Raw genomic sequence first — 12,031 nt, forward strand, 5'->3', positions numbered from 1 at the left:
TGATGCAACCAGAAGGTTTTGTCGATCCTAAAGGTACTAACAAATTGTGCAAGCTCCAGCGAACCATTTATGGACTGGTGCAAGCATCTCGGAGTTGGAATGTACGCTTTGATGAGGTGATCAAAGCATATGGTTTTATACAAACTTTTGGAGAAGCCTATATTTACAAGAAAGTGAGTGGGAGCTCTGTAGCATTTCTAATATTATATGTGGATGACATATTGTTGATTGGAAATGATATAGAATTTCTGGATAGCATAAAAGGATACTTGAATAAGAGTTTTTCAATGAAAGACCTCGGTGAAGCTGCCTATATATTGGGCATCAAGATCTATAGAGATAGATCAAGACACTTAATAGGACTTTCACAAAGTACATACCTTGATAAGATTTTGAAGGAGTTCAAAATGGATCAGTCAAGGAAGGAGTTCTTGTCTGAGTTGTAAGGTATGAAGTTGAGTAAGACTCAAAACCCGACCATGGCAGAAGATAGAGAGAGAGTGAAAGTCATTCCCTGTGCCTCAGCCATAGGTTCTATAAAGTATGCCATGTTGTATACCAGACCTATTGTGTACCTTGCCATGAGTTTGGCAAGAGGGTACAATAGTGATCCAGGAGTAGATCACTAGACAGCGGTCAAAATTATCCTTAGGTACCTAAAGAGGACTAAGCAAAATACATACGGATCTGAATGTGGCAGACCCGTTGACTAAACCTCTCTCACAAGCAAAACATGATCACACCTTAGTACTCTTTGGGTGTTAATCACATGGCGATGTGAACTAGATTATTGACTCTAGTAAACCCTTTGGGTGTTAATCACATGGCGATGTGAACTATGAGTGTTAATCACATGACGATGTGATCTATTGGTGTTAAATCACATGGCGATATGAACTAGATTGTTGACTCTAGTGCAAGTGGGAGACTGAAGGAAATATGTCCTAAAGGCAATAATAAAGTTGTTATTTTATATTTCCTTATTCATGATAAACGTTTATTATTCATCCTATAATTGTATTGACCGGAAACCTTAATACATGTGTGAATACATAGACAAAACACTGAGTCCCTAGTGAGCCTCTACTTGACTAGCTCATTGACCAAAGATGGTTAAGGTTTCCTAACCATGGACATGAGTTCTCATTTGATAATGGGATCACATCTTAGGAGAATGATGTGATGGACATGACCCATCCGTTAGCTTAGCATGTTGATCGTTTAGTTTTATTGCTATTGCTTTCTTCATGTCAAATACATATTCATTTGACTATGAGATTATGCAACTCCTGGATGCCGAAGGAAGCCCTGCGCGGATTACTTCACCATCACCGTCACCACGCCGTCGTGCTGACGGAACTCTCCCTCGACACTTTGTTGGATCAAGAGTTCGAGGGACATCATCGAGCTGAACGTGTGCAGAACTCGGATGTGACGTACGTTCGGTGCTTGATCGGTCGAAACGAGAAGAAGTTCGACTACATCAACCGCGTTGTCAAACGCTTCCGCTTTCGGTCTACGAGGGTACATGGACACACTCTCCCCCTCTCGTTGCTATGCATCTCCTAGATAGATCTTGCGTGAGTGTAGGAATTTTTTTGAAATTGCATGCTACGTTTCCCAACATCCACTGGATTGAATATAGCTCTAATCAATTCTTCATCCCATTCTCCATTTGTCAGATCAATTAGGTACGGTACCTTGGAGATTAAAATTTGACCCCTAGGAGTTATTATATGATAGTCTGGACTAGATGGAATCCACGGACCAGTCCAAATATTAACCTTGCTATAATCACCAATGCGCCAAATGTGGCCCCTTTTAAAAGTTTGCGGCCCCGCTACCAAACTTTGCCAAGTAAAAGAGGAGCCATTTTTTGGGCCAACCAATAATAAATTGCCATCCAGATGGTACTTAGCACGCAACACCTTAGCACATAGAGAATCTGGACTAGTTATGAATCTCCAGCACTGCTTAGCTAGCATGTTCAAATTAAAGGAGTGAAGGTCTCGAAACCCCATCCCTCCCATCTTCTTTGGAGTACATAGCTTCCACCATGCATACCAATGCATAATTTTCTTATCTCCACCCCCTCCCCACCAAAACTGTGTTATAAGATCCGTTATGTCCTTACAGACCCCCTTGGGGATATTAAACACCGACATGGCAAACACAGGGATAGATTGAGCTGTTGGAAATATGCCCTAGAGGCAATAATAAATGGTTATTATTATATTTCTTTGTTCATGGTAATTGTCTATTGTTCATGCTATAATTGTATTGTCCGGAAATCGTAATACATGTGTGAATACATAGACCACAACGTGTCCCTAGTAAGCCTCTAGTTGACTAGCTCGTTGATCAACAGATAGTCATGGTTTCCTGACTATGGACATTGGATGTCATTGATAACGGGATCACATCATTAGGAGAATGATGTGATGGACAAGACCCAATCCTAAGCATAGCATAAAAGATCGTGTAGTTTCGTTTGCTAGAGCTTTTCCAATGTCAAGTATCTTTTCCTTAGACCATGAGATCGTGCAACTCCCGGATACCGTAGGAGTGCTTTGGGTGTGCCAAACGTCACAACGTAACTGGGTGACTATAAAGGTGCACTACGGGTATCTCCGAAAGTGTCTGTTGGGTTGGCACGGATCGAGACTGGGATTTGTCACTCCGTATGACGGAGAGGTATCTCTGGGCCCACTCGGTAATGCATCATCATAATGAGCTCAATGTGACTAAGGCGTTAGTCACGGGATCATGCATTGCGGTACGAGTAAAGAGACTTGCCGGTAACGAGATTGAACAAGGTATTGGGATACCGACGATCGAATCTCGGGCAAGTAACATACCGATTGACAAAGGGAATTGCATACGGGATTGATTGAATCCTCGACACCGTGGTTCATCCGATGAGATCATCGTGGAACATGTGGGAGCCAACATGGGTATCCAGATCCCGCTGTTGGTTATTGACCGGAGAGGCGTCTCGGTCATGTCTGCATGTCTCCCGAACCCGTAGGGTCTACACACTTAAGGTTCGGTGACGCTAGGGTTGTAGAGATATGTGTATGCGGAAACCCGAAAGTTGTTCGGAGTCCCGGATGAGATCCCGGACGTCACGAGAGGTTCCGGAATGGTCCGGAGGTGAAGAATTATATATAGGAAGTCAAGTTTCGGCCACCGGGAAAGTTTCGGGGGTTACCGGTATTGTACCGGGACCACCGGAAGGGTCCCGGGGGTCCACCGGGTGGGGCCACCTACCCCGGAGGGCCCCATGGGCTGAAGTTGGAAGGGAACCAGCCCCTAGTGGGCTGGGCTCCCCCCATGGGCCTTTCCCCATGCGCCTAGGGTTGGGAACCCTAGGGAGGGGGGGCTTCCCACTTGCCTTGGGGGGCAAGGCACCCCCTTCCCCCCTTTGGCCGCCGCCCCCCCCCCCTTGAGATCCCATCTCCAGGGTCGGCGCCCCCCCAGGGGGCCTATATAAAGGGGGGGAGGGAGGGCAGCAACCTACAGCCTTGGGTGCCTCCCTCTCCCCCTGCAACATCTCTCTCTCTCGTATATGCTCGGCGAAGCCCTGCCGGCATCCCGCTACATCCACCACCACGCCGTCGTGCTGCTGGATCTCCATCAACCTCTCCTTCCCCCTTGCTGGATCAAGAAGGAGGAGACGTCGCTGCACCGTACGTGTGTTGAACGCGGAGGTGCCGTCCGTTCGGCACTCGGTCATCGGTGATTTGAATCACGACGAGTACGACTCCGTCATCCATGTTCATTGGAACGCTTCCGCTCGCGATCTACAAGGGTATGTAGATGCACTCCTTTCCCCTCGTTGCTAGTATACTCCATAGATGCATCTTGGTGAGCGTAGGAAAATTTTAAAATTATGCTACGATTCCCAACAGTGGCATCATGAGCCAGGCCTATGCGTAGTTACTATGCACGAGTAGAACACAAAGCAGTTGTGGGCGTTGAGTTTGCCAATTCTTCTTGCCGCTACTAGTCGTTTCTTGTTTCGGCGGCATTGTAGGATGAAGCGGCCCGGACCGACCTTACACGTACGCTTACGTGAGACAGGTTCCACCGACTGACATGCACTAGTTGCATAAGGTGGCTAGCGGGTGTCTGTCTCTCCTACTTTAGTCGGAACGGATTCGATGAAAAGGGTCCTTATGAAGGGTAAATAGAAATTGGCAAATCACGTTGTGGTCATACGTAGGTAAGAAAACGTTCTTGCTAGAAACCTACAAACCACGTAAAAACTTGCAACAACAATTAGAGGACGTCTAACTTGTTTTTGCAGCAAGTGCTATGTGATGTGATATGGCCAGAAGATGTGATGAATGATATATGTGATGTATGAGATTGATCATATTCTTGTAATAGGAATCACGACTTGCATGTCGATGAGTATGACAACCGGCAGGAGCCATAGGAGTTGTCTTTATTATTTTGTATGACCTGCGTGTCATTGAATAACGCCATGTAAATTACTTTACTTTGTTGCTAAACGCGTTAGCCATAGAAGTAGAAGTAATCGTTGGCGTGACGACTTCATGAAGACACAATGATGGAGATCATGATGATGGAGATCATGGTGTCATGCCGGTGACGAAGATGATCATGGTGCCCCGAAGATGGAGATCAAAGGAGCATAATGATATTGGCCATATCATGTCACTATTTGATTGCATGTGATGTTTATCATGTTTTTGCATCTTATTTGCTTAGAACGACGGTAGTAAGTAAGATGATCCCTTATGATAATTTCAAGAAAGTGTTCACCCTAACTGTGCACCGTTGCGAAGGTTCGTTGTTTCGAAGCACCACGTGATGATCGGGTGTGATAGATTCTAACGTTCGCATACAACGGGTGTTGACGAGCCTAGCATGTACAGACATGGCCTCGGAACACACGCAATACACTTAGGTTGACTTGACGAGCCTAGCATGTACAGACATGGCCTCGGAACACGGAGGACCGAAAGGTCGAGCATGAGTCGTATAGAAGATACGATCAACATGGAGATGTTCACCGATCTTGACTAGTCCGTCTCACGTGATGATCGGACACGGCCTAGTTAACTCGGATCATGTTTCACTTAGATGACTAGAGGGATGTCTATCTGAGTGGGAGTTCATTAAATAATTTGATTAGATGAACTTAATTATCATGAACTTAGTCTAAAATCTTTACACTATGTCTTGTAGATCAAATGGCCAACGTTGTCCTCAATTTCAACGCGTTCCTAGAGAAAACCAAGCTGAAAGATGATGGCAGCAACTATACGGACTGGGTCCGGAACCTGAGGATCATCCTCATAGTAGCCAAGAAAGATTATGTCTTAGAAGCACCGCTAGGTGATGCACCAATCCCAGAGAACCAAGACGTTATGAACGCTTGGCAATCACGTGCTGATGATTACTCCCTCGTTCAGTGCGGCATGCTTTACAGCTTAGAACCGGGTCTCCAAAAGCGTTTTGAGAAACATGGAGCATATGAGATGTTCGAGGAGCTGAAACTGGTTTTTCAAGCTCATGCCCGGGTCGAGAGATATGATGTCTCCGACAAGTTCTTCAGCTGTAAAATGGAGGAGAACAGTTCTGTTAGTGAGCACATACTCAGAATGTCTGGGTTGCACAACCGCTTGTCTCAGCTGGGAGTTAATCTCCCGGATGACGCGGTCATTGACAGAATCCTCCAGTCGCTTCCACCAAGCTACAAGAGCTTTGTGATGAACTACAATATGCAGGGGATGGAAAAGACCATTCCTGAGGTATATTCAATGCTGAAATCAGCGGAAGGGGAGATCAGAAAAGAACATCAAGTGTTGATGGTGAATAAAACCACTAAGTTCAAGAAGGGCAAGGGTAAGAAGAACTTCAAGAAGGACGGCAAGGGAGTTGCCGCGCCCGGTAAACCAGTTACTGGGAAGAAGTCAAAGAATGGACCCAAGCCCGAGACTGAGTGCTTTTATTGCAAGGGAAGTGGTCACTGGAAGCGGAACTGCCCCAAATACTTAGCGGACAAGAAGAAGGCCGGCAACACCAAAGGTATATGTGATATACATGTAATTGATGTGTACCTTACCAGTACTCGTAGTAGCTCCTGGGTATTTGATACCGGTGCGGTTGCTCATATTTGTAACTCAAAACAGGAACTACGGAATAAACGGAGACTGGCGAAGGACGAGGTGACGATGCGCGTCGGGAATGGTTCCAAGGTCGATGTGATCGCCGTCGGCACGCTACCTCTGCATCTACCCACGGGATTAGTTTTAAACCTCAATAATTGTTATTTAGTGCCAGCTTTGAGCATGAACATTGTATCTGGATCTCGTTTAATTCGAGATGGCTACTCATTTAAATCCGAGAATAATGGTTGTTCTATTTATTTGAGAGATATGTTTTATGGTCATGCCCCGCTGGTCAATGGTTTATTTTTGATGAATCTCGAACGTGATGTTACACATATTCATAGTGTGAATACCAAAAGATGTAAAGTTGATAACGATAGTCCCACATACTTGTGGCACTGCCGCCTTGGTCACATTGGTGTCAAGCGCATGAAGAAGCTCCATGCAGATGGACTTTTGGAGTCTCTTGATTACGAATCATTTGACACGTGCGAACCATGCCTCATGGGTAAGATGACCAAGACTCCGTTCTCCGGAACAATGGAGCGAGCAACCAACTTATTGGAAATCATACATACCGATGTGTGCGGTCCAATGAGTGTTGAGGCTCGCGGAGGATATCGTTATGTTCTCACTCTTACTGATGACTTAAGTAGATATGGGTATGTCTACCTAATGAAACACAAGTCTGAAACCTTTGAAAGGTTCAAGGAATTTCAGAGTGAGGTTGAGAATCAACGTGACAGGAAAATAAAATTCTTACGATCAGATCGTGGTGGAGAATATTTAAGTCACGAGTTTGGTGCACACTTAAGGAAATGTGGAATAGTTTCACAACTCACGCCGCCTGGAACACCTCAGAGAAACGGTGTGTCCGAACGTCGTAATCGCACTCTATTGGATATGGTGCGATCTATGATGTCTCTTACCGATTTACCGCTCTCATTTTGGGGCTATGCTTTAGAGACTGCCGCATTCACTTTAAATAGGGCTCCGTCGAAATCCGTTGAGACGACACCGTATGAATTATGGTTTGGGAAGAAACCTAAGCTGTCGTTTCTAAAAGTTTGGGGATGCGATGCTTATGTCAAGAAACTTCAACCTGAAAAGCTCGAACCCAAGTCGGAAAAATGCGTCTTCATAGGATACCCTAAGGAAACTATTGGGTATACCTTCTACCTCAGATCCGAAGGCAAGATCTTCGTTGCCAAGAACGGGTCCTTTCTGGAGAAGGAGTTTCTCTCGAAAGAATTGAGTGGGAGGAAAGTGGAACTTGATGAGGTGATAGTCACCCCTTCCGAACCGGAAAGTAGCGCAGCGCGGGAAAATGTTCCTGTGGTGCCTACACCGACTGGGGAGGAAGTTAATGATGATGATCATGAAGCTTCGGATCAAGTTACTGAACTTCGTAGGTCCACAAGGACACGTTCCGCACCAGAGTGGTACGGCAACCCTGTCCTGGAAATCATGTTGTTAGACAACGGTGAACCTTCGAACTATGAAGAAGCGATGGCGGGCCCGGATTCCGACAAATGGCTAGAAGCCATGAAATCCGAGATAGAATCCATGTATGAAAACAAAGTATGGACTTTGACTGACTTGCCCGATGAGCGGCGAGCCATAGAAAACAAATGGATCTTTAAGAAGAAGACGGACGCAGATGGTAATGTGACCATCTACAAAGCTCGACTTGTCGCTAAGGGTTATCGACAAGTTCAAGGGGTTGACTACGATGAGACTTTCTCACCCGTAGCGAAGCTGAAGTCCGTCCGAATCATGTTAGCAATTGCCGCATACTATGATTATGAGATATGGCAGATGGACGTCAAAACGGCATTCCTTAACGGCTTCCTTAAGGAAGAGTTGTATATGATGCAGCCGGAAGGTTTTGTCGATCCTAAGAATGCTAACAAAGTATGCAAGCTCCAGCGCTCAATCTATGGGCTGGTGCAAGCATCTCGGAGTTGGAACATTCGCTTTGATGAGATGATCAAAGCGTTTGGGTTTACACAGACTTATGGAGAAGCCTGTGTTTACAAGAAAGTGAGTGGGAGCTCTGTAGCATTTCTCATATTATATGTGGATGACATACTATTGATGGGAAATGATATAGAATTCTTGGAAAGTATAAAGGCCTATTTGAATAAGTGTTTTTCAATGAAGGACCTTGGAGAAGCTGCTTATATATTAGGCATCAAGATCTATAGAGATAGATCAAGACGCCTCATTGGTCTTTCACAAAGTACATACCTTGACAAGATATTGAAGAAGTTCAATATGGATCAGTCCAAGAAGGGGTTCTTGCCTGTATTGCAAGGTGTGCAATTGAGCACGGCTCAATGCCCGACCACGGCAGAAGATATAGAAAAGATGAGTGTCATCCCCTATGCCTCGGCCATAGGGTCTATTATGTATGCCATGCTGTGTACCAGACCTGATGTAAACCTTGCCGTAAGTTTGGTAGGAAGGTACCAAAGTAATCCCGGCATGGAACACTGGACAGCGGTCAAGAATATCCTAAAGTACCTGAAAAGGACTAAGGATATGTTTCTCGTTTATGGAGGTGACGAAGAGCTCGTCGTAAAGGGTTACGTCGACGCTAGCTTCGACACAGATCTGGATGACTCGAAGTCACAGACCGGATACGTGTATATTTTGAATGGAGGAGCAGTAAGCTGGTGCAGTTGCAAGCAAAGCGTCGTGGCGGGATCTACATGTGAAGCGGAGTACATGGCAGCCTCGGAGGCAGCACAGGAAGCAGTCTGGATGAAGGAGTTCATTACCGACCTAGGGGTGATTCCCAATGCGTCGGGCCCGATGACTCTCTTCTGTGACAACACTGGAGCTATTGCACTTGCGAAGGAGCCCAGGTTTCACAGGAAGACCAGGCATATCAAGCGTCGCTTCAACTCCATTCGTGAAAGTGTTCAAAATGGAGACATAGATATTTGTAAAGTACATACGGACCTGAATGTAGCAGATCCGTTGACTAAACCTCTCCCTAGAGCAAAACATGATCAACACCAGGACGCAATGGGTGTTCGATTCATCACAATGTAACTAGATTATTGACTCTAGTGCAAGTGGGAGACTGTTGGAAATATGCCCTAGAGGCAATAATAAATGGTTATTATTATATTTCTTTGTTCATGGTAATTGTCTATTGTTCATGCTATAATTGTATTGTCCGGAAATCGTAATACATGTGTGAATACATAGACCACAACGTGTCCCTAGTAAGCCTCTAGTTGACTAGCTCGTTGATCAACAGATAGTCATGGTTTCCTGACTATGGACATTGGATGTCATTGATAACGGGATCACATCATTAGGAGAATGATGTGATGGACAAGACCCAATCCTAAGCATAGCATAAAAGATCGTGTAGTTTCGTTTGCTAGAGCTTTTCCAATGTCAAGTATCTTTTCCTTAGACCATGAGATCGTGCAACTCCCGGATACCGTAGGAGTGCTTTGGGTGTGCCAAACGTCACAACGTAACTGGGTGACTATAAAGGTGCACTACGGGTATCTCCGAAAGTGTCTGTTGGGTTGGCACGGATCGAGACTGGGATTTGTCACTCCGTGTGACGGAGAGGTATCTCTGGGCCCACTCGGTAATGCATCATCATAATGAGCTCAATGTGACTAAGGCGTTAGTCACGGGATCATGCATTGCGGTACGAGTAAAGAGACTTGCCGGTAACGAGATTGAACAAGGTATTGGGATACCGACGATCGAATCTCGGGCAAGTAACATACCGATTGACAAAGGGAATTGCATACGGGATTGATTGAATCCTCGACACCGTGGTTCATCCGATGAGATCATCGTGGAACATGTGGGAGCCAACATGGGTATCCAGATCCCGCTGTTGGTTATTGACCGGAGAGGCGTCTCGGTCATGTCTGCATGTCTCCCGAACCCGTAGGGTCTACACACTTAAGGTTCGGTGACGCTAGGGTTGTAGAGATATGTGTATGCGGAAACCCGAAAGTTGTTCGGAGTCCCAGATGAGATCCCGGACGTCACGAGAGGTTCCGGAATGGTCCGGAGGTGAAGAATTATATATAGGAAGTCAAGTTTCGGCCACCGGGAAAGTTTCGGGGGTTACCGGTATTGTACCGGGACCACCGGAAGGGTCCTGGGGGTCCACCGGGTGGGGCCACCTATCCCGGAGGGCCCCATGGGCTAAAGTGGGAAGGGAACCAGCCCCTAGTGGGCTGGGCGCCCCCCCATGGGCCTTTCCCCATGCGCCTAGGGTTGGAACCCTAGGGAGGGGGGGCTTCCCACTTGCCTTGGGGGGCAAGGCACCCCCTTCCCCCCTTTGGCCGCCGCCCCCCCCTTGAGATCCCATCTCCAGGGTCGGCCCCCCCAGGGGGCCTATATAAAGGGGGGGGGAGGGAGGGCAGCAACCTACAGCCTTGGGCGCCTCCCTCTCCCCCTGCAACATCTCTCTCTCTCGTATATGCTCGGCGAAGCCCTGCCGGCATCCCGCTACATCCACCACCACACCGTCGTGCTGCTGGATCTCCATCAACCTCTCCTTCCCCCTTGCTGGATCAAGAAGGAGGAGACGTCGCTGCACCGTACATGTGTTGAACGCGGAGGTGCCGTCCGTTCGGCACTCGGTCATCGGTGATTTGGAATCACGGCGAGTACGACTCCGTCATCCACGTTCATTGGAACGCTTCCGCTCGCGATCTACAAGGGTATGTAGATGCACTCCTTTCCCCTCGTTGCTAGTATACTCCATAGATGCATCTTGGTGAGCGTAGGAAAATTTTAAAATTATGCTACGATTCCCAACATGAGCAACTGCTTTCAACAACAATTCTTTACATCCCATTGATAAAAAACTTGGCCATCCAAACACAAATTCTTTCTCTGATTCCCTCAACAAAATTCTTGAAGCAATCACTCCTATCTGCTCCTACCAAAGCCGGTAAGCCTAAATATTTATCTAAGAGTGCTTCAGTGTCAATATGTAATTCTGGATAAATTTCTGCCCTCACCACCACACTTGTATTAGGGCTAAAGAATATGCTTGATTTTGATCTACTCACCAGTTGGCTAGAGTTAGTGCAATAATCATCTAGTGCTCGCTGTAAGGAAGCTGCATTTAACATATCCGCCGTCATGAGGATTAGGGAATCATCAGCAAATAAAAGGTGTGAGACTGATGGTGCATTTCTACACACCATGAGTGTATGCGCGTAGTATATGAGTGTCGACGTCTGTACTGTGTTCAAAACCCTCATCAATGCCACCAACTTCTTCTTCAAATTGTAGTATACTAGATAAACCTTCTACACACAAGAGAAATAAGTACGGGGATAAAGGGTCTCCTTGTCGAAGGCCTCTTGTTGGTGTGACTCCTTCTATCTCTTGGGAGTTATACCGATTGTGTATTTCACTGAAGAAACACAATTCATAATTAAATTCAGCCACTGGTCATCAAAACCCAACTTCAGCATCATATTCCTTAAAAAGATCCATTCAACTCTGTCGTATGCTTTATGCATGTCCAACTTGACGTCACAGAGCCCTGGTTGCCCATTTCTCTTATTCTTGATTTTATGGACACACTCATAAGCTACCAATATATTATCTGTTACTAATCTACCAGGCACAAAAGCACTCTGTTTTTTTGAAACGATCTCAGGCAAAATGGTCTTCAATCAATTAGCAAGCATCTTAGAGATTATCTTGTAGATAACATTACAAAGGCTTATAGGACGAAATTGAGTAATCAATTCAGGAGAATCAACTTTAGGTATCAAAACCACCACAATATTATTCCACCCCTCCAGGATCATACCCGAGTCGAGTGCGTGAAGAACTTCATGAGTAATATCATGCAAGAAGACATGCCAATATATTTTTTA

This window comes from Triticum aestivum, chromosome 6D (genome assembly GCF_018294505.1).
Source record: "Triticum aestivum cultivar Chinese Spring chromosome 6D, IWGSC CS RefSeq v2.1, whole genome shotgun sequence".
Lineage (NCBI taxonomy): Eukaryota > Viridiplantae > Streptophyta > Magnoliopsida > Poales > Poaceae > Triticum > Triticum aestivum.